General features: G+C 39.9%; 1 protein-coding gene across 1 annotated transcript in view; it reads left to right on the top strand.

The window, feature by feature from the left end:
* URI1 (URI1 prefoldin like chaperone) overlaps positions 1-19,520 on the top strand; it is an 87,451-nt gene that overhangs the window by 50,639 nt on the left and 17,292 nt on the right. The gene's annotated exons all lie outside the window — the stretch shown is intronic.

Below are 19,520 nucleotides of genomic sequence, written 5' to 3'. Positions count from 1 at the left end.
TATTCAGAAGAAATTTACTTTCTGCTTAGTGAACTAATAGAAATACTGTTTACCAAAGTTCTTAAAAATGATTTTTGATTGGGAAGAAGTCAATTTTTTTTTTTTTTAAATAGCCCTGGTGAGGAAAGGTACACTACCTAAAATGACATTCTTATACTTTTTTGGTGGTTTGAGAGCTCGGACTCATTAAAATTTAGTTTTGTTTATCGATGATGTTATTTTTTGGTGTATGTATATGCCTAAGCCTACACAACACATGCTTGTACATGCACAGGCCTCCCTCCCCACCCCCACCCCCCGCCTCCATTTTCTAGTTAGATGGGTTAGCTCGAGTTCTAACTTAGTTGCATTTTATAATTAAATTTATTTGCTTTCTAATTGGTATTCTTATTTCTCTACGGATATTTAAATTGATAGTATAGTATCACCCCTACCTGCTTTTTAACCTTCTAGTTAAATATGTTTGAAAATAAATTTTGTAAGGATTATTCTGTATAAATGAGGTCGTACTAGATAGAAAACAGCTGAATTTTCTAAAGCTGAAATTATTTCACTTACACATGAGTGGGTACTAGTTAGAGAACTAATTTACTTAGTGAAATTCTGGGAACTGTATTTGGAGAATAATTGCAAGGCAGCTTCTATAAATTTATAATTGATACATATTTTGATCTTTTGTGACAACTAATCAGAATCTTATTGTTAGGACTGTATATAATTCTGGCAATAATAAGCCTCGTGTGTTAGATGAAGGAGAATGGGCATGACTCTTAGAGACCTATCTTAAGGAGAAGGCTTGCTTTATTTAGTGGAGTAATACTGCTGATAGGAAATCAGTTCTTGGTCTATCAAAAGCTTGTTCACTTTGATTTCATATTTCAGTGAAGAAATCTTTAAAATTAGGTATGACTTAAAGGATTAATGATGGAATACTTTTAATACAATAGAGTAGAGCTCTAGAGCAGGCTTGCTATTTATTTATTTATTTATTTATTTTTGGTAAATCACTTTCCAGTAATTAAATATGGTTTTAGGAATTGATCGAACATCATGACTTTGGGATCCGTATTTACCTAAAATAATTTTCAAGGTACATATTTATGTGTCTGAGAATCTTAACTGCATTCTAAAAAATTAGTCACATAGCTTGATTTTGATTTATAATAACTGAAAAAAATACTTAGGTGCATTGTTATACTTAACATTTGTGAAGAAAAGTTATAGTAGTTCCTTTACCCTCTGGAGATATGTTCCAGAACCCCCAACTGCCCCAAACTGCGGTTAATATTCTATAATTTGTTGCTTTGTTCATTTTAACAAAGTACTTACTTTGTTTTAAATCTTAAGCAGTTTGATAGAAATATAGCCCAATTTCCTTTTCTTTTTTCACAATATCATGGATAGAAGGTTCTTGCTTACGTTAGCAAATGATTTTTTTTTTTTTATTTGTCAAGAGCTTTCACCTTTCCCCTTAAGTAGGAAGTACTTTATGGCTTTCCTTTGGTATTTCTGAATTGCCAGCATCACTCCTCTTATGCTTTGGGGCAGTTAAGCAAAATAAGGGTTACGTAAACATTTTGGTAACCAGAATTTCTACCAAGTGAACAAGGCAAGGGGGCTAGCATTAGAGTTCATTAATCTGCCAGACAAGAGGGACGGTTAGGTCTGGGACTCATGCTGCACTGTACATTGCAATTCAGAACTTTTAAATGAATAATTTTTTTTTGACCATAGGAAACTGGAACCATGGAAAACAAAACCCCAGAAAAGGGGATACTACTGTATTTTATTATTCTTAAGGCAGGAGAAATATAACAAACATTATGTAGTCCCTTATTTCACTGTTGGTGAGAGCAGTTGGGGAAGGTGGGAGGAGATTATTGAAAGTCAGAAGAGTGGTCAGGATGAGGGACAGAATGGGCTTGACACCACCACCAACAGAGGACTGCCAGGGGGAGGAGTCTGTGAGGTCAGAGGAAGATGATCTCTAAGAAAAGAGGGCAGGGGCCGACGCCATGGTACAGTAGGTTAATCCTCCGCCTGTGGTGCTGGCATCCCATGTGGGCACTGGTGGTGGTCGTGGCTGATCCTCTCCAATCTGGCTCTACTGGGGCCTAGGAAAGCAGTAGAGGATAGCCCAAGTCCTTGGGCCCCTGCACCCATGTGGGAGACTGGGAAGGGGCACCTGGCTCCTATCGGTGCAGCTCCGCCCGGTGCAGCCATTTGGGGAGTGAACCAACAGAAGGAAGACCTTTCTCTCTGACTCTCCCTCTTACTTCTGTAATTCTACCTCTCAAATAAATAAAATCTTTAAAAAAATTAAAAAAAAAAGGAAAAGAGGGCAAAGCTACTCTTTGTGCCCATATTTTATGTATTTTGCCATTTAGTAAGAATATGACTATCTTGCAGTTTTATTTTTTTTAATTATCACGCAATAACATTGACTTTATTTGCATACTCCTTTGTTAATCACAATTAGGATACAAAATAGAATACAGGATACAACATGACTAGGTCACAGGATCACACCAAAATTCTCTTGTGCTGTACCTGTTTGTGACGCCCTACATCAGTCCCTGAGGCTTGACAACCATCGATCTGTTCTCTATCGATGTTAATTTTGCTTTTTCCAGAATGTCATGTAAATGGACTCCTATAGACTCTTGAGATTAGCTTCTTTCAGTCAGTGTAATGTCTCATTCAAACTGTTCTAGGTATCAACAGTTCATTCCTTTTTATTGCTGAATGGTGTGCTCTGTTATATGCATATCTGTTATAATCATGTAAATTCTGTCCACCTGTTTAAGGGCGTTTTGGTTGTTTCCAGTTTTTGGCAGTTATGAATAGAGCTGCTCTAAATCTTCATGTGCATGTTTTTTGTGTGAACATAAGTGTTCATTGTTAGTAAATATCTACAGTGGTATTGCTAGGTCATGTCAAAAGTATGAGGATACTTCTTCAGAATGTTTGTGGAAAGTAGAATTAAAATATTGATTTAGGCCGGCGCCGCGGCTCAATGGGCTAATCCTCCGCCTGCGGCGCCAGCACCCCAGATTCTAGTCCCAGTTGGGGCGCCGGATTCTGTCCCGGTTGTTCCTCTTCCAGTCTAGCTCTCTGCTGTGGCCCGGGAAGGCAGTGGAGGATGGCCCAAGTGCTTGGGCCCTGCACCCGCATGGGAGACCAGGAGGAAGCACTGGCTCCTGGCTTTGGATCGGCGCAGTGCGCCGGCCGTAGCGGCCATTTGGGGGGGGTGAACCAACGGAAAAGAAGACCTTTCTCTGTGTGTGTGTGTCTTTCTCTCTCGCTGTCTAACTCTGCCTGTCAAAAAAAAAAAATTGCTTTATTATAGTTCAACAAATTTTAAATCTGGATGTCTTTTAAATAACACACTTTTTTTATGAACTTTTAATACCCCCCCTGAAAATACTCAGTTTTTAAGACACAACCACACAGGCAAGGTGTTTTCCTTAGTGGCTGTATGACTTCCTTTCCACCAGCTGTGTCTGTGAGTTCTCAAAGCTCTGCGTTCTTCTTAGTACTAGTACTAGTACTGAGTACGTGTGCATTTCCTATTGGCTATTAATCGTGAGCAACTGTTCATTCATTTATTTACTACTCTGTATCCTCATTTATCTGCTGTAATCCTTAACCCTTTTTAAAAATTTAGTTTTATGTTTTTTTTACTATGGAGTTTTGAAAATTATTTATATATTTTGAATATAAGTCCTTTGTTGAAAATATGACTTGCAAATACAAATGTTTTCTTGTATTCTGCATCTTATCTTTTCATTCTCTTAACATTGCCTTTTCAGGAACAAGAGTTTTAAATTTTGAAGTCCAATTTCTCATTTTTTTCTTGGATGGATCATGTATTTGGTATCATATCCAAGAACTCTTTGCCTAGAACTGATTTTCTTTTATATTTTAAGTTAGTTTTTGTATGAGGTGTGAGATTTAGGTCAAGGTTCATTTTACTTGTGAATGGGTGTCCAGTTAGTCCAACACTGTGGTTGAAAATACTATCCTTTCTCTTTTGAATCAACTTTGCACCTTTGTCAAGAATGAATTGGCAGTCAGGACCACAGGAGATAATCCATGAGGATGGCTAATAATAAAATAAAAATAAATAATAAAAATAAAATTAATAAAATGATAAACATTTAATAGCATGCATGTGGAAAAATTGGAGCTTTCAGAGTGGGAGCATAAACTAGTGTAGTCCTTTTGGAAAACAGTTTGGAATTTTTCAAAAAGTTAAAGATTAAGTTGTCATACGACTCAGCAGTTCTACACCTAAATAATCTTGTATGTGAGGGCATTAAGACTTGTTCAGACAAAAACTTGTGTACAAATGCTAATAGTAGCATTCATAATAGCCAACAAACGGGAACAGTTCAGATGTCTATCAACTAATGAATGGATAAGTAAAATAAGATGTCACATATTTATACAATGGAATGTTTGGCAGTACAATAAAATGCACCTTGAAAACATTATGTTAAGTGAAAGAAGCCAGTCACAAAAGACCAAATATTGTATGATTCCATTTATATGAGATGTTCAGAATAGGTGAATTTATAAAACAGAGAGTGGATTACCAGTAGCTTAGGGCCAAGCAGGTAGAGGGGAATGGAGAGCAACTGCTAATGAGTATGGAGATCTTTAGGGGTGATGAAACTGAGAATATAGTAGGATGGTTTTGCAACCATGCACATAGACAAAAAACCATCAAACTGTATATTTAAAATACGTAAACTATGTTGTTTGTGAATTACATCTCACTATAAAATTGTTAAAAAGCCAGTGAATTTGCCAGCTATGTTTATAGTTCTATTTCTAGACCGTCTATTTTGTTTTCTTTTTTCTAAGATCTATGTATCTGTCTCTTTGCTAATAATACTCTAGTTTTTTTGGTGTCTCTTAAAATTGGTTAGGGAGTGAACCAGCAGGTGGAACCCATCACCACTGCCTCCTGGCATCTGCATTAGCAGGATGCTGGTGTCAGGAGCCAGAGACAGGCATTGAACTGAGATGCTCTGAGCTGGGACATGGGCATCTTAAGCTCTATGCCAGATGCCTGCCCCCGTGTCATGGTGTATTATTATTTTTGTATATTACTGATAATTTGCTTACCTCATAAAATGATTTGCAAAATGTTCCCTCTTTTTATATGTTCTGGAAGATGTATAGAATTAGTGTTACTTCTTTGAATGTTTGGTAGAATTTATCAATAAAACCATCTAGACCTGAAGATTTCTTTTTCAGAAACTTTAAAGTACAAATTCATATTCTTTAATAAATATTAGACTACTCAAACTACTCTTTTCTCTGTTGGGAGCATTTTGATAGTTGATTTTAAAGAATTGCTTTGTTTTACTTAAGGTTTTAAATTTATGAACGCAAGAGTTGTTTATAATTTATTTCCTTATTTCTTTTAAATATGTATGGAGTACTAGCTCCTTATAATCCTGATTTTGTTGATTTGTGCCTTCTCTTTTTTTCTTTGTTTTTCTAAGTAGCTACAGTGGTTCTCAAATGGGCAGGTGTTACGCCTAGGGAATGTTTGACGATGTATGGGGACACTTTTGATTGTCATAACTGGAGTGGTGGATGCTATTTGTGTCTAGTGGAGAGAAGCCCGTGATGTTGCTAAACATCTGATGTGGGACACTCCTCACATTAAAGGTTTATCTAGCCCAAATGTCAGTTGTGGGAGATTGATAAATCCTATTCTAGGGTGTATTGGTTTTATTGATCTTTTAATACCCAACTTTTAGTTTTAATGATTATCTCTAGTTTCTTAAAAGTTTTTCTTTCTTCTGTTTATCCTTTGTTCTATGCTTCCCTTTCTAGTTTCTAATATAAGCATTTTAATGCTATAAATTTCACTCTTAAGTGCTGCTTTAGCTGTATACCACACATTTTCACATGTTGTATTTTCATTTTTAAACTTTCTCTCTGACTCATTAATTATTTTTAGAACTGGTCCTCACATGTTTTTGTGTGGCCTTTAGTTAATGGTGGTTTTTTAAATTGCTATTTGCATATTTATTAAAGGCTATGAAAAGAAAAAATGTGACAAATACTTACAGGGCCCATGAAACCTAAAATAATTACCTTCTGGCTCTTTGCAGAAAAAGCTCTCTAATCCTTGAGTTAGAAATATGTTGTTTTGGGATGGGCATTTGGTACAATGGTTAAGATGCCATTTTGGATGCCTGCATCTCATATTGAAGTACCTTGTTTTTAGTCTCAGCTCTGTTTTTGATTCCAGCTTCCTGTTAAAATGTGCCCTGGGAAGAAGCAGGTGATGGCTCAAGAACTTGGGTCCTTTCCACCCATATGGAAAACCTGGACTGGGTTCCAGGCTCCTCATTTTGGCCTGACCTGCCCATTTTGGGTGTTTGGGAAGAAAAGATCTCTGTCTCTGTCTCACTCTTTGCATCTGCATTTCAAAAATAAAAAAAATGCAAACTGTAAAAATATGCTATTTAATTTCTAAACATTTGGAGGTTTTCCAAATGATTTCTAGTTTAATTCTTTATAGTTTAATCAATTCAGGGCATTTATTTTTTGTGATTTCAGTTTTTTAAAAAAATGTTCTTAAGATTTACTTTATTTCAAAGGCAGAGTTACAGAGAGAGCAAGCAAGCGAGCGAGCGAGTGAGCTCTTCCACTGGTTCACTCCCTAAATGGCAGCAACTGCCAAGGCTGGGTGATGCTGAAGCCTGAAGCCAGGAACTTCATTCAGTCTCCCATGTGAGTGGCAGGGGCCCAAGCACTTGGGCTGTCTTCCACTGCTTTCCCATTTGAATCAGCAGGGAGCTGGATCGGAAGTGGAGTTCCTGGGACTTGAACTAGTGCCCATAAGGGATGCTGGCATTACAGGTGGTGGCGTAACCTGCTATGCCACGACACTGGCCCCAAGATTTATTTAAAGTTCCAGGGTATGGACTATCTTAAAGAATGTTTATTTTGCTGTTGCTGAGTAGGCATTTGTATAAATATCAGTTACAACCAGTTGATTGATGGCATTGTTCAGTTCAAATGTTTTTGCAAATTTTCTTTCTTTCTTCTTTTTTTTTTTTTTTAAGATTTTATTTATTTATTTGAAAGGTGGAGAGAGAGCCAGAGGTAGAGAGAAGTCTTCCATCTGCTGGTTCACTTCCCAGATGGCTTCAAGGGCCAGGGCTGGGTCAGACAGAAGCCAGGAGCTTCATCTGGGTCTCCCAAGTGGATGGCAGGGGACTTGGGCCATCTTACGCTACTTTCCCAGGTGCATTAGCAGGGAGCTGGATTGGAAGTAGATCAGCTAGCACTGAAGGTGGCACCCAAATAAATGTTAATGCTAAAGGTGGCAGCTTAACCTGCTGTACCTCAGCTCCGGCCCTTTGGAATTGTTCTGTTTATTGGTTCTGTTAATTGTTCTATTTATTAATAATGAGAGAAGACTGAAACCTCCAGCTACCATTGTGGTTATGGCTGTTTCTCCTTTCAGTTTTATTAGTTTTGCTTCATGTGTTTTCAAGCTTTATTGTTAGATAATGTACACATTTAGGATTTTCATATTTTCCTGCTTGAATTGACCCTTTTGCCATTATGCAGTTTTCTTTCTTTCTATCTTCTTTTTTTTATTCTCTGGTAAGTTTCTGTGCTCAGAAGTCTTCTTTATCTGAAATTAATAGTACTTAACATTTTTATGTTTGTGGGACAGACGTTGAGGCATGGTGGGTTGAGGTCCGCTGTGACTCTGGCAGCCCCATGTGGGTGCCAGTTTGAGCCCCAGCTGCTTCTAATCTGATCCGGCTCTCTGCTGGTGCACCTGGCAGAGCAGCAGAGGACGGCCCAACTGCCTGGGCCCCTGCACCCATGTGGGAGGCCTGGATTGAGCTCCTGGCTCCTGTCTTTGACCTGGCCTGGTGTCCTTTCTGTTCGTGGCTATTTGGGAAGTGGGCCAGCATGATGGAAGACCTCTCTCTCTCTTTCTCTCTCTCTCTCTCTCTGTCTCTCTCTGACTCCGCTTTTTGGGTAAATAAAATAAATCTTAATTTGTTGTTGTTGTTGTTTATTTGAAAGAGACAGAGACAGGTAGAGAGAGAGAAAGATCTTCCATCCTCTGGTTCATTCCCCAAATGACTACAACAATCAGGACTGAGCCACGTTGAAGCCAGGAGCTGGGTACTTAGTCTTGGTCTCTTATGTGGGTAGCAGGGACACAACTACTTGAGCCACTGCCTGCTGCCTCTAGAGGTGTGTATTAGCAGGAAACTCAAATCAGAGATGAAGCTGGGACTTAAACTCAGTAACTCTGATGTCAGATGTGGGCATCCCAACTGGTGTCTTCACTGCCGAGCCAAATTCCTGCCTCTTAGTGTAGCTCTTTTTTTTTTTTTTTTTTTTTTTTTTTTTTTTTTTTTTTAAGATTTATTTATTTATTTGAAAGGCAGAGTTACAGAGAGAGAGAGAGAGAGAGTGAGAGAGAGAGAGGTCTTTCATCCACTGCTTCACTCCCCAAATGGCTGCAGTGGCCGGAGCTGGGCTGATCCAAGGCCAGGAGCCCGGAGCTTCTTCCATGTCTCTCATGTGGGTGTGTGGGTGCAGGGGCCCAAGAACTTGGCTCATCTTCCACTGCTTTCCCAGGCCATAACAGAGAGCTGGATCTGAAGTGGAGCAGCCGGGACTCGAACTGGTGCCCATATGGGATGCCAGTACCAAAGGTAGTAGCATTACCTGTTGTGCCACAGCACCGGCTCCAGTGTAGCTCTTTTTGTTTGATGTTTGTATGGTACATACGTTTCCATCCCTTTTATTTTTGTACTAACTAAATCATAGTATTTAAATTGAGTTTCTTATGGACAGCATGAGTCTCTCTTCTTTAATCCAGTCTGATAATTCTAATTTGTATTTAGACCATTTTTATTCAGTATAATAATGTTTTGATTTAACTTAGTATTTATATTTTTTTCCTCTTCTGTTCTTTCTCCTTCCCTGCTGTCTTTTAGATTATTTGTTTTTATTTTTGTTTTTTTTTTTTAGTATTTTATTGCTGTGTTGTTGCTGAAACAGGAACTCTTAAAAAAGTATTTTTAATGTTATCAATTAGATATTGATAAATTTTTACATGAAATGCAAGTTTTGTTTTAATATGTGCCTTGAGATTTGCTGAGATGTGTTTTTAGATTTGAGGGAAATTTTTTTCTTCTTCTTTTTTTTTTTTCAAGATTTATTTATTTGAATTACAAGGAAAGAGGGAGAGACAGAGAGAGAGATGTTCCATCCACTGGATCACTTCCCAAATGGCTGCAGCGGCCAAGACTAGGCCAGTCGAAGCCAGGAGCTTCATCTGGGTCTCCTACATGGGTACAGGGACCCAAACACTTGGGTCATCTTTTGCTGCTTTCCCAGGCACATTAGCAGGGAGCTGGATCAGAAATGGAGCAGCCAGGACTTGAACTAGCTGCAATATGGGTTGTGCCACAGCACCAGACTGGGAAATTTTTTCTTTTAAAGGGAGTGTTTGCATGTACAAGTACAATTGCTGAATCATATAGTAATTCTGTGTTTAGGTTTTTTTTGTTGTTGTTGTTAAAGGTTTATTTATTTGAAAGGCAGAGTTACACAGAGAAAGAGGGAGAGACAGAGAAAGATCTTTTATCTGCTGCTTCACTCCCCAAATGGCTGCAGTGGCTGGTGCTGGGCCAAGTTTAAGCTAGAAGCCAGAAGCTTCTTCCCAGTCTCCCATATGGGTGCAGGGACCTAAGCACTTTGGCCATCTTCTTCTGCAGGTGCTTACATGGGATGCTGCAGCTTCAGGCTTAGCCCGCTACTCCACAGTGCTTGCCTCTGTGTTTAATTTTTAAAGGAACATTTATACTGTCTTTCACAACTACAGGGTTTTATATTCCCCAGCAGTGTTCAAGTAATCCAGTTTTCCCACATCCTTGCAAACACTAATTAATTACTGTTTTTTTTTTGTTGTTGTTAAAGTGATATATTGTCATGCTTAGTCATGTTGAGCATCTTTCCATGTGTTTATTTGCCATTTGTATATATGCTTTTTAGTGAAATGACTAGTGAAGTCCTTTGCCCAATTTTAAATTTTTTTTTTTTTGATGTTGAGCCTTTAGGAGCTCTTCCAATGTTCTTAGTATTAGTCCCTTATCAGATACATGATTTGCAAATAATGTCCTTTGATAAACAAAAGTTTTTTATTTTGGGTACTGATTTTGTGGCGTGGAGGGTTAACTGTGGCCTGTGATATGGACATCCCATATGTGTACCGGTTCAAGTCCTGGCTGCTCCATTTCTGATCCAGTTCCCTGTTAATGCACTTGAGAAAGCAGCAGAAGATGGCTCAAAGATTTGGTCCCCTGCTACCCACATGGAGTTCCAGGCTCCTGACTTCAACCTGGCTCAGCTCATTTGGGGAGTGAACCAGTCGGTGAAAGATCTCATTGTTTCTCTGTCTCTCCTTCCTTCCCTGTCATTCTGCCTTTCAAAGAAATAATACAAATCTTTTCAAAAGAATTTTTAAATTTGATGAGGTCTAGTTTGTTTTTTTTTTCTTTAGTTGTTTGTGCTTTTGGTGTCATATCCTTGAAATTATTGCCAGATCCAGTGTCATGAAAGTTCCCTGTATTTTCAACTGAGAGTTTCATAGTTTGAGCTATTTGTTTAGATCTGGGATTTTTAGTTATGTTTTGTATATGGTATAAGGCATGGGTCCATCTTCCTTCTTTTGCACAGGGATCCAGTTTTCCCTCTATATATTGAAAAGACAGCCCTTATTCTATTGAATGATTTTGGCATCCTTGTCAAAAATTATCTGACTGTATATGTGAGGGGTTATTTTTAAACTCAAACTTTTTGGTTTGTATCTGTGTATATGCTGGTACCACACTTAAATACAATTTGAAAACACAGTGTGAGGCCTCCAATGTTGTTCTTTTTCAAGATTGTTTTGGCTATTCAAGGTTCTTGGAAATTATAAGAAACATTGGTATGTTCACTTCCTGGCAGCTGGCGTTCTGGTGTAGCCACTTAAGCCACTGCCTGTGATGCCAGCATCCCCTGTCACAGCAGGTCCAAGTTCCAGCTGCTCTGCTTCCTATCAAGCTCCCTGCTAACGAGAAAGCAGACGATGACAGCCCAGGTACTTGGATCTCTCCTACCCCATATGGGAGACCAGTTCCTGGCTCTTGGCAGTGGGGATATCATGGAATCTATAGATAATTGTCAATATTGTCCAATAGTATTGAAATCTTAATAAATAAATATGTTTCTCAATCCTTGAGTGTAGACTTTCCTCTATTTGTACTTGTAATTTCTTTTAGTAATCTTGTAGCTTTTAGTATCCAAGTTTTTTTTTTTTTTTAAATGATTTATTTATTTATTTGAAAGGCAGAGTGACATAGAGTGAGAGTCATACAGAGAGAGGCAGCTTTTCCTTTCACTGGTTCACTTCCTAAATGGCTGCAATAGTGAGGGCTGAGCCAGGCTGAAACCCAGAGCTGGGAACTCAATCCAGGTCTCTCATGTGGGTGGTAGGAACCCAGCTGTGTAAACCATCACTACTGCCTGCCAAGGTCTGCATTAGCAGGAATGCTAGAGTCAGACACCAGCACGGGGACTCAGACCAAGTCTCTGACATGGTATAGGGGCCTTTTTTTTTTTTTTTTTTTTTTTTTTTAAGATGGATTTTATTTGTTGAAAGGCAGAATGACAAGGGGGGAGGGGGTAGATCTTTCATCCACTCATTTACTTTCCAAGTGTCCACAACGGATAGGGCTGGGCCAGGCCACAGCTAGGAGCCAGGAACTGCACCCTGGTCTCCCATATGGGGTAGGAGGGATCCAAGTACCTGGGCTGTCATCCTCTGCTTTCTCGTTAGCAGGGAGCTTGATAGGAAGCAGAGCAGCTGAAACTTGGACCTACTGTGACAGGGGATGCTGGCATCACAGGCAGTGGCTTAAGTGGCTACACCAGAACGCCAGCTGCCAGGACCTGGACATCTTAATCGGCATCTTAACCCCTAGGGTGAAAACCCACCTTTGGATTCTTTGCTCAATTTTTGTTGCAGGTTGTTTGTTGCTAATGTATTGAGAATAATTATTTTCATATGTGGATTTCTTATCCTGCAGCTTTGGTGAATTTATTAACACTAGCAGAGGTGTGTGTGTTCTTTTCCATTTTCTACATATAGGATCATAACGTCTGTCAGTAGAGGTAATCTTATGTTTTCCTTTCTAATTTATGTTTTTATTAGGATTTTTCCTCTCTAATTACTCTGTCCAGTACTTCTATGTTGAATATAACAGTGATAGTATGGGCATCCTTGTCATGTTTTTAATCTTAGAAAAATTCACCAACATGATGGCAACTTTGGGTTTTTATATATGGCTTTTTTTTTTTTTTTTTTGGACAGATAAAGTTAGTGAGAGAGAGAGAGACAGAAAGGTCTTCTTTCCGTTGGTTCACCCCCCAAATGGCCACTATGGCCAGAGCTACGCTGATCTGAAGCCAGGAGCCAGATGCTTCTTCCTGGTCTCCCATGAGGGTGCAAGGGCCCAAGCACTTGGGCCATCCTCCACTGCCTTCCTGGGCCACAGCAGAGAGCTGGACTGGAAGAGGAGCAACTGGAACTAGAATCTAGTGCCCAAATGGGATGCTGGCGCTGCAGGTGGAGGATTAACCAAGTGAGCCATGACGCTGGCCGCTATGTATGGCTTTTATAACATGTTGAAGAAATCCTCTTCTATTCTTAGTTTATTTATGTATTTATTATTAAAATCCTACAGTGTATTGAATTTTGCCAAAGGCCTTTTCTGCTTCAGTTAGAATTGTCCTGTGGTTTTTTTCTCTTTCATTCTGATAAGGTGGTATATTACATTTAATTTTTTTATATGGAACTATCTGCATTTTGGCGGGGGGGATGAATCAGACTTTGTCATGGTGTATAATCCTTTTACGATGTTGCTTGTTTAGTTTGTCAGCATTTTGTTGAGGATTTTTGCATATATATTCATAAGAGATATTAGCCTGTAGTTTTCTGTTTTTTTTTTTTTTTAAGTACTTTTGGCTGATCTCTTAAAGTATCTTCCCTCCTTTTTGATTTTTTTAGAAGCTGAAGAATTGGTGTTAATTCTTTGGATGTTAGTAGCATTGATCTGTGAAGCTTTTTCTCATTGGGAAGTTTTTGATTACTGATTAAATCTGTTATAAGCTCTGTTCAGATTTTCTATTCTTTTCCAGTTTTGGTAGTTTGTGTTTTTTCTAGGAATTTGTTCATTTTATCTAGGTTATCTAGTTTGTTGCTATTCAACTATTCATAGTATTCTTTACAAATTCCATTTATTTCTGTAAAATAAGTTACATTATTCCCACTTTTGTTCATGATTTTGGTAATCTGAATTTTCTCTCATTTTTCTTTATGCAATCTAGGTAAAGATTGATCAATTTTGTTGATCTGTTTGAAGAGCCAAATTTTAGTTTCATTGATTTTTGACTTTTGCTATTGTTATTCTGTTCTCTGTCCTGCTTATCTCCAGCTAATCTTTGCTTGCTGTTCCCTCTTCTAGCTTAGGGTTTAGTTTCCTCTTTTTCAGGTTCCTTAAAGTATATGATTAGGTTCTTTTTTTTTGTAATGATGTAGTTGTTTACAGCTATAAATTTTCCTCTGAGCATTGGTTTACTTTGTCCCATGAGTTTTGCTGTGTTTGATTTTTATAATTTTTAGTCTCAAGATATTTTCTAATTTGTCATTTCTTCTTTGGTGCCCTGAATGGTTGTTTTTGTTAAATTTCTATATGCCTGTAAGTTTTTCAGTTTTATTTCTTTCTTTTTTTTTTTTGCCAGGCAGAGTTAGACAGTGCGAGAGAGAGACAGAGAGTTATAGAATGTGAGAGAGACAGAGAAAGGTCTTCCTTCCATTGGTTCACTCCCCAAATGGCTGCTATGGCTGGTGCTGTGCCGATCTGAAGCCAGGAGCTGGTTATTCCTCCTGGTCTCCCATACGGTGCAGAGACCCAAGCACTTGGGCCATCCTCCTCTGCCCTCCCGGGCCACAGCAGAGAGCTGGACTGGAAGAGGAGCAACCAGGACTAGTACCCAGCGCCCCAACCGGGACTAGAACCCGGGATGCCGGCGCCGCAGGTGGAGGATTAGCCAAGTGAGCCACAGCACCAGCCTTCAGTTTTCTTTCTGTTAATGATTTCTAGTTTCATTCCATTTTGGTAGGACAGACAGAATACTTTTTATGGTTTCAACCTTGTTAAATTATTTTGAGACGGTTCATGTTTGCTCTGTAGGATGTGCTTTCTTATTCCTCACTGGAAGTATTTTCTACATGTTTCTGAGGTCTGGTTGATCTATAATGTTGTTCATGTTCTTGATTTCTTTATTACTTTTCTTTCTGGTTCCTCTGTCCTTCAGTTAAAGTGGGATGTTGATATCTTCAACCAGTAGTATTTTACTGACAATTTCTTCCTTCACATCTGTAAATTTTTGCTTTCTATATTTGTCACTGTGTTGTCAGATAGGTGTATGTTTATCATTGTTATATCTTTTTGATAGATTGAACCCTTTATCAATATTAAATATCATTTGCTTCTTGAAACCTTTTTTTAACCTAAAGTCTGTTTTGTCTGATAGCATTGTAGCTAAGATACTTCACTTCTTTTTTTGATTGCCATGTGCCTGGAATATTTTTTTCATACTTTCACTTTCTTTCTTTCTTTTTTTTGACAGGCAGAGTGGACAGTGAGAGAGAGAGAGAGAGAGAGAGAGAGAGAGAAAGGTCTTTCTTTACCATTGGTTCATCCTCCAATGGCCGCTGCGGCCGGCGCACCATGCTGATCCGAAGCCAGGAGCCAGGTGCTTCTCCTGGTCTCCCATGCGGGTGCAGGGCCCAAGGACTTGGGCCATCCTCCTCAGCACTCCCGGGCCACAGCAGAGAGCTGGACTGGAAGAGGGGCAACCAGGACAGAATCTGGCGCCCCGACCGGGACTAGAACCTGGGGTGCCGTTGCCACAGGTGGAGGATTAGCCTATTGAGCTGCGGTGCTGGCCCATACTTTCACTTTCAATCTATGTGTATCCTTATATCTATAAGTGAGTCTCTTGTAGACAGTATGTAGTTTGAGCCTTTTAAAAAAAAATCCATTCTGCTTATTTATATCTTCTGATTGCAAAGCGTGTACATTAATTACTGATGGATAAGAACTTTCCTTATTTTCTTGCCTATTTTATGTTGAATAGCGCTGTTTTTTTGTCTCTCATTTACTGTATTACTACATTGTTTTGTGTTTGTTTATTTTGATCCCCTTTTCACTCTTTGAAAGATTTACAGAGAGGGAAAGATTCCATCTGCTGGTTCCTTCCCCCAGTGGCTACAGTGGCTGGGGTTCAGCCAGGTCAAAGCTAGGAGCCAGGATCTTCTTCTAGATGGGCCATCTTCTGTTATTTTTCCTAAGCCATTAGCAGAGAGCTGGATCAGAAGTGGAACAGCTTGGACTTGAACCAGTGCCCATATGGGATAGGCCAGCGTCACAGGCAGTGGCTTCAACTGCTTTGCCACAATGCTGCCCCCCTTTTCACTCTTATTAGTAAACATTTTAGGTGTTTTCTTGGTGGTTTTGTGCTTATGTATTGCCATATAGCTTTGAGGTACTGCCAATGTCCTTACATTCAACCCCAAGAACCTCCTTCAACAATTCTCATATAGCAGATCCAGTGGTAAGGAACTCCCTCCACTTTTATCTGGGAACATCCTCATTTCTTTCTTTTTAGAATTATTTTATTCATTTGAAAGAGTTATATAGAGTGGTAGAGCCAGAGAGAGAGAGAGAGCGCCAGAGAGAGAGAGAGAGAGCCAGAGAGAGAGAGAGAGAGAGAGAGAGAGAAAGAGGTCTTCCATTCTGCTGATGCACTCCCCAAATGACTGCAATGGCCGGAGCTGAGCTGATCAGAAGCCAAGAGCCAGGAGCTTCTTCCAGGTCTCCCACATGGGTACAGGGACTCAAGGAGTTGGGCCATCTTCTACTGCTTTCCCAGCTATAGCAGAGAGTTGGCTCAGAAGAGGAGCAGCTGAGACTTGAACCGGTGCCCATATGGGATGCCGGTGCTGCAAGCTGGGACTTTAACACGCTGCGCCACAGTGCCGGCCCCATCCTAATTTCTACCCTCATTTTTTAAGCTGTTATACTACAATGCTGACACCCCTCACCCCATTTCCCCCCCTTTTAAAAAAAAATTGACAGGTGGAATTACAGACAGTGAGGGAGAGAGACAGAGAGAACGGTCTTCCTTCTGTTGGTTCACTCCCCCAAATGGTTGCGAAAGATGGAGGTGCGCCGATCCGAAGCCAGGAGCTTCTTCCCTGTCTCCCACACGGGTGCAGGGGCCCAATCATCTGGGCCATCCTCCACTGCTTTCCCAGGCCACAGCAGAGAGCTGGACTGGAAGAGGAACAACTGGGACTAGAACGCGGCACTGCAAGTGGAGGCTTAACCTAGTGTGCCATGGCGCCGGCCCCTTCCCTTTTTTTGAACAAAGATTTATTTATTTGAAAGGCAGTTACAGAGATACAGGGAGAGATAGAAGTATATCTTCCATCTTCTGATTCACTCCCTAAATGGTCGCAATGGCTAGGGCTGGGACAGGACACAGTCAGGATCCTGGAACTCCATTTGCTCTCCCACATGGGTGCAGGGGCCAAGTACTTGGACCATCTTCCATTTTCCCAGGCATAGTAGCAGTGAGCTGCATTGAAGCTGAACAGCTGGGACTGACAGTACAGTATAGCAACTATTTATTAGTATTCATATTGTATTAAGTACTGTAAGTAATCTTGAGATGATTTTAAGGCATACCGGAGGATGTGCATAGGTTACATACAAATACAGCGTCATTTTATATAAGGGACCTGTGTACTGCAGATTTGGATATCTGTGGAGGATCCTGGAGCCAATCCTTGTGGATACCAAGGGTCATCTGTGTACAGCCCTTTAGTACATCATATACCATCCTAAAGAGGTAATGAAAAAGTAGCTCCCAGCTGTCATGCACCAGAGGTGATTACTTTTGGTCTTTCAGCTGTACGTTGCCCTTTTTTCCCCCCAAATATGGGGGAAAAATTCCCAAGTAATTTGCCTATTCTCTTTCCTGATTTATTTGTTCAATTTTATGGATTATCTGTTGTCTACCTGCCTACAATTGAAGAGGGCCATTTAGTGTTTTTACCTATTCTTACAGTTGCTGTTTCCCCAATCTTCCTTTTTTTTTTTTTGACAGGCAGAGTGGACAGTGAGAGAGAGAGAGACAGAGAGAAAGGTCTTCCTTTGCCATTGGTTCACCCTCCAGTGGCTGCCGCGGCTGGCGTGCTGCAGCCAGCGAGCGCACCACGCTGATCCGATGGCAGGAGCCAGGTGTTTCTCCTGGTCCCCCATGGGTGCAGGGCCCAAGGACTTGGGCCATCCTCCACTGCCTTCCCTGGCCACAGCAGAGAGCTGGCCTGGAAGAGGGGCAACTGGGACAGAATCCAGCACCCTGACCGGGACTAGAACCCGGTGTGCCGGCGCTGCAAGGCAGAGGATTAGCCTGTTGAGCCACGGCGCTGGCCCCCAATCTTCTTAATGTTGTATCACTAGTTCATTAAATCAACATTCATGCTTAGATGTAATGCAGTTCCATTTCATTCTTGTACAGGCTTTCATTCGAAGTTAACTGCTTTTTTTTGTTTGTTTGTTTGTTGCATGATTTTCTGTGTACCTATCACTAATTATATTGATCTTTCCTTCCTTCTTCCCTCCCTTCCTCTCTCCGTCCAACCCCCTTTCTTTTCTCTCCCTCCCTCACTTCCCTGCCTTCTTCCTTCCTTCCTTCCTCCCTTCCCTCTCTCCCTCCTTCCCTCCCTCCTTCCCTCCTTCCTCCCCTCCTTCCTCCCCTCTTTTTTCTTTCTCTTTCTTTCTTCTTATTAAATGTCTCATACTGGAGTGTTTTATAGTCTTGCTTCAATTTGCACTGACTTCTATTCTGAGAAAAGGAGAACCACTTTCTTGGTGTCTTCCTTTGCCATTATTCCATGTTTTTACCTCTTTATTCTGTTTTCTGGTTCCCATGGAATCCTAATTTCAGGATTTACTTATTTTGTTTAGAAAATTGCCCTTCAGTAACTTTCTGGGATGGTATATGGGGAGGTACATTTTACATTTTACATGTCTGACATACGTTTTATTCTCCTTGTAAGTAGACTGCTAAGAATTTTAGATTTTAAACAGTTTTTCCCCTCAGAATTTTCAGTGCATTTTCCTGTAACTTTCTGTCTTTAAATGATACCATTAAAACTTTGACGGCATGCTGTTTCATTTATATATTGCTTGTTTCTTCTCTTTGGAATCACTAGCCTCCATTTTGATCTTTATTTTCTATAATCTTAAATTACATTGAAACAGCTTGTTGGAGTTTAAACTTCGTTTGCTAGGTGTTTGATCATTTCATTCTGGAGGTTCATGTCCTATAATTCTGGGAGATTTTTAATACTAATTCATTGAAAATTTCCTTCTCCTGTTTTCCATCTCTGCCATGTTATACTTTTTTCTTCATGCATTGATTTTTAGAAAATTTTGGTACATATTTTAATTCCCAGTAACTTTCTGTGGTCCTTAGATGTTCCTTTGTTATAACATCCTGTTCTTGTTTCATGTGTGCTTGCTCCTTCCTTCCTTCCTTCCATATTGGTTTTTCCTTTAAAGTTTCTTTTTTATACATTTCCTTTATGTTTCTTTTTTGTTCCTCTCCTCCCCTCTCCTCCCTTCTTGTCTCTGGCATTCATTTTGAGCTGATGATCCTTGACTAACTGTTGAAGTAGAGTTAAGCACTGTTGGGAAGCTCTTTATTCATGGACAAGGGTTTTGACTGGTGGGCTTCTCTGTAGGGAGTCACACGGTGGCAAACCCTCCTCCCCCTGCCCTGGTCTCCAAATATCAGCAGCTTTTGAGTTAATCAGCACCCTACAAAAGAATCTTCTAATTTTCATTTTGTGCCTGGGAACCTGGCTGGGAGTCTGAAGGTTCAGTATGTTCACTTGGAATAATCCCCTTGTTTCACTCCGATGTTGCCTCTTCATTCTTCATTCCCTCTTACAATTCCTGCACACCACTCTCAGCTGTGCATCTTTTGTAGAGCAAGAAAGGGAAGTCACCTGGCTGTGCTTGTAAGGTTGGGTTTTGGAACCTAAGCTTTCCTTTCAAGCTTTCATCTAAATATTTGTTTTAGTTTATTCTTCCTTCAGAAATAATTCCAGGTCTCATAGCCCAAATTGACTTGCTGCAGCTTTTCCTGGCTACGGTTAGGTTTAACTTTTTCAAAGTTGGTTACCATTTGTCCAGTTTTCAGAATCTGATTGACATCCCTGTTCTGTTATTTCCTTCTTTTGAAATATTCTTTCCATAAGATTTATGACTTAAAAAATTTTTAAAGTTAATTGTTATTTTACTGAGGATATGGGGGGAAAGTAAATATTA

The sequence above is a fragment of the Lepus europaeus genome, chromosome 19 (assembly GCF_033115175.1).
Source record: "Lepus europaeus isolate LE1 chromosome 19, mLepTim1.pri, whole genome shotgun sequence".
Classification (NCBI taxonomy): Eukaryota; Metazoa; Chordata; class Mammalia; order Lagomorpha; family Leporidae; genus Lepus; species Lepus europaeus.
The sequence above is the reverse complement of the archived record's forward strand: the minus strand, read 5'-3'. Positions and strand labels throughout refer to the sequence as shown.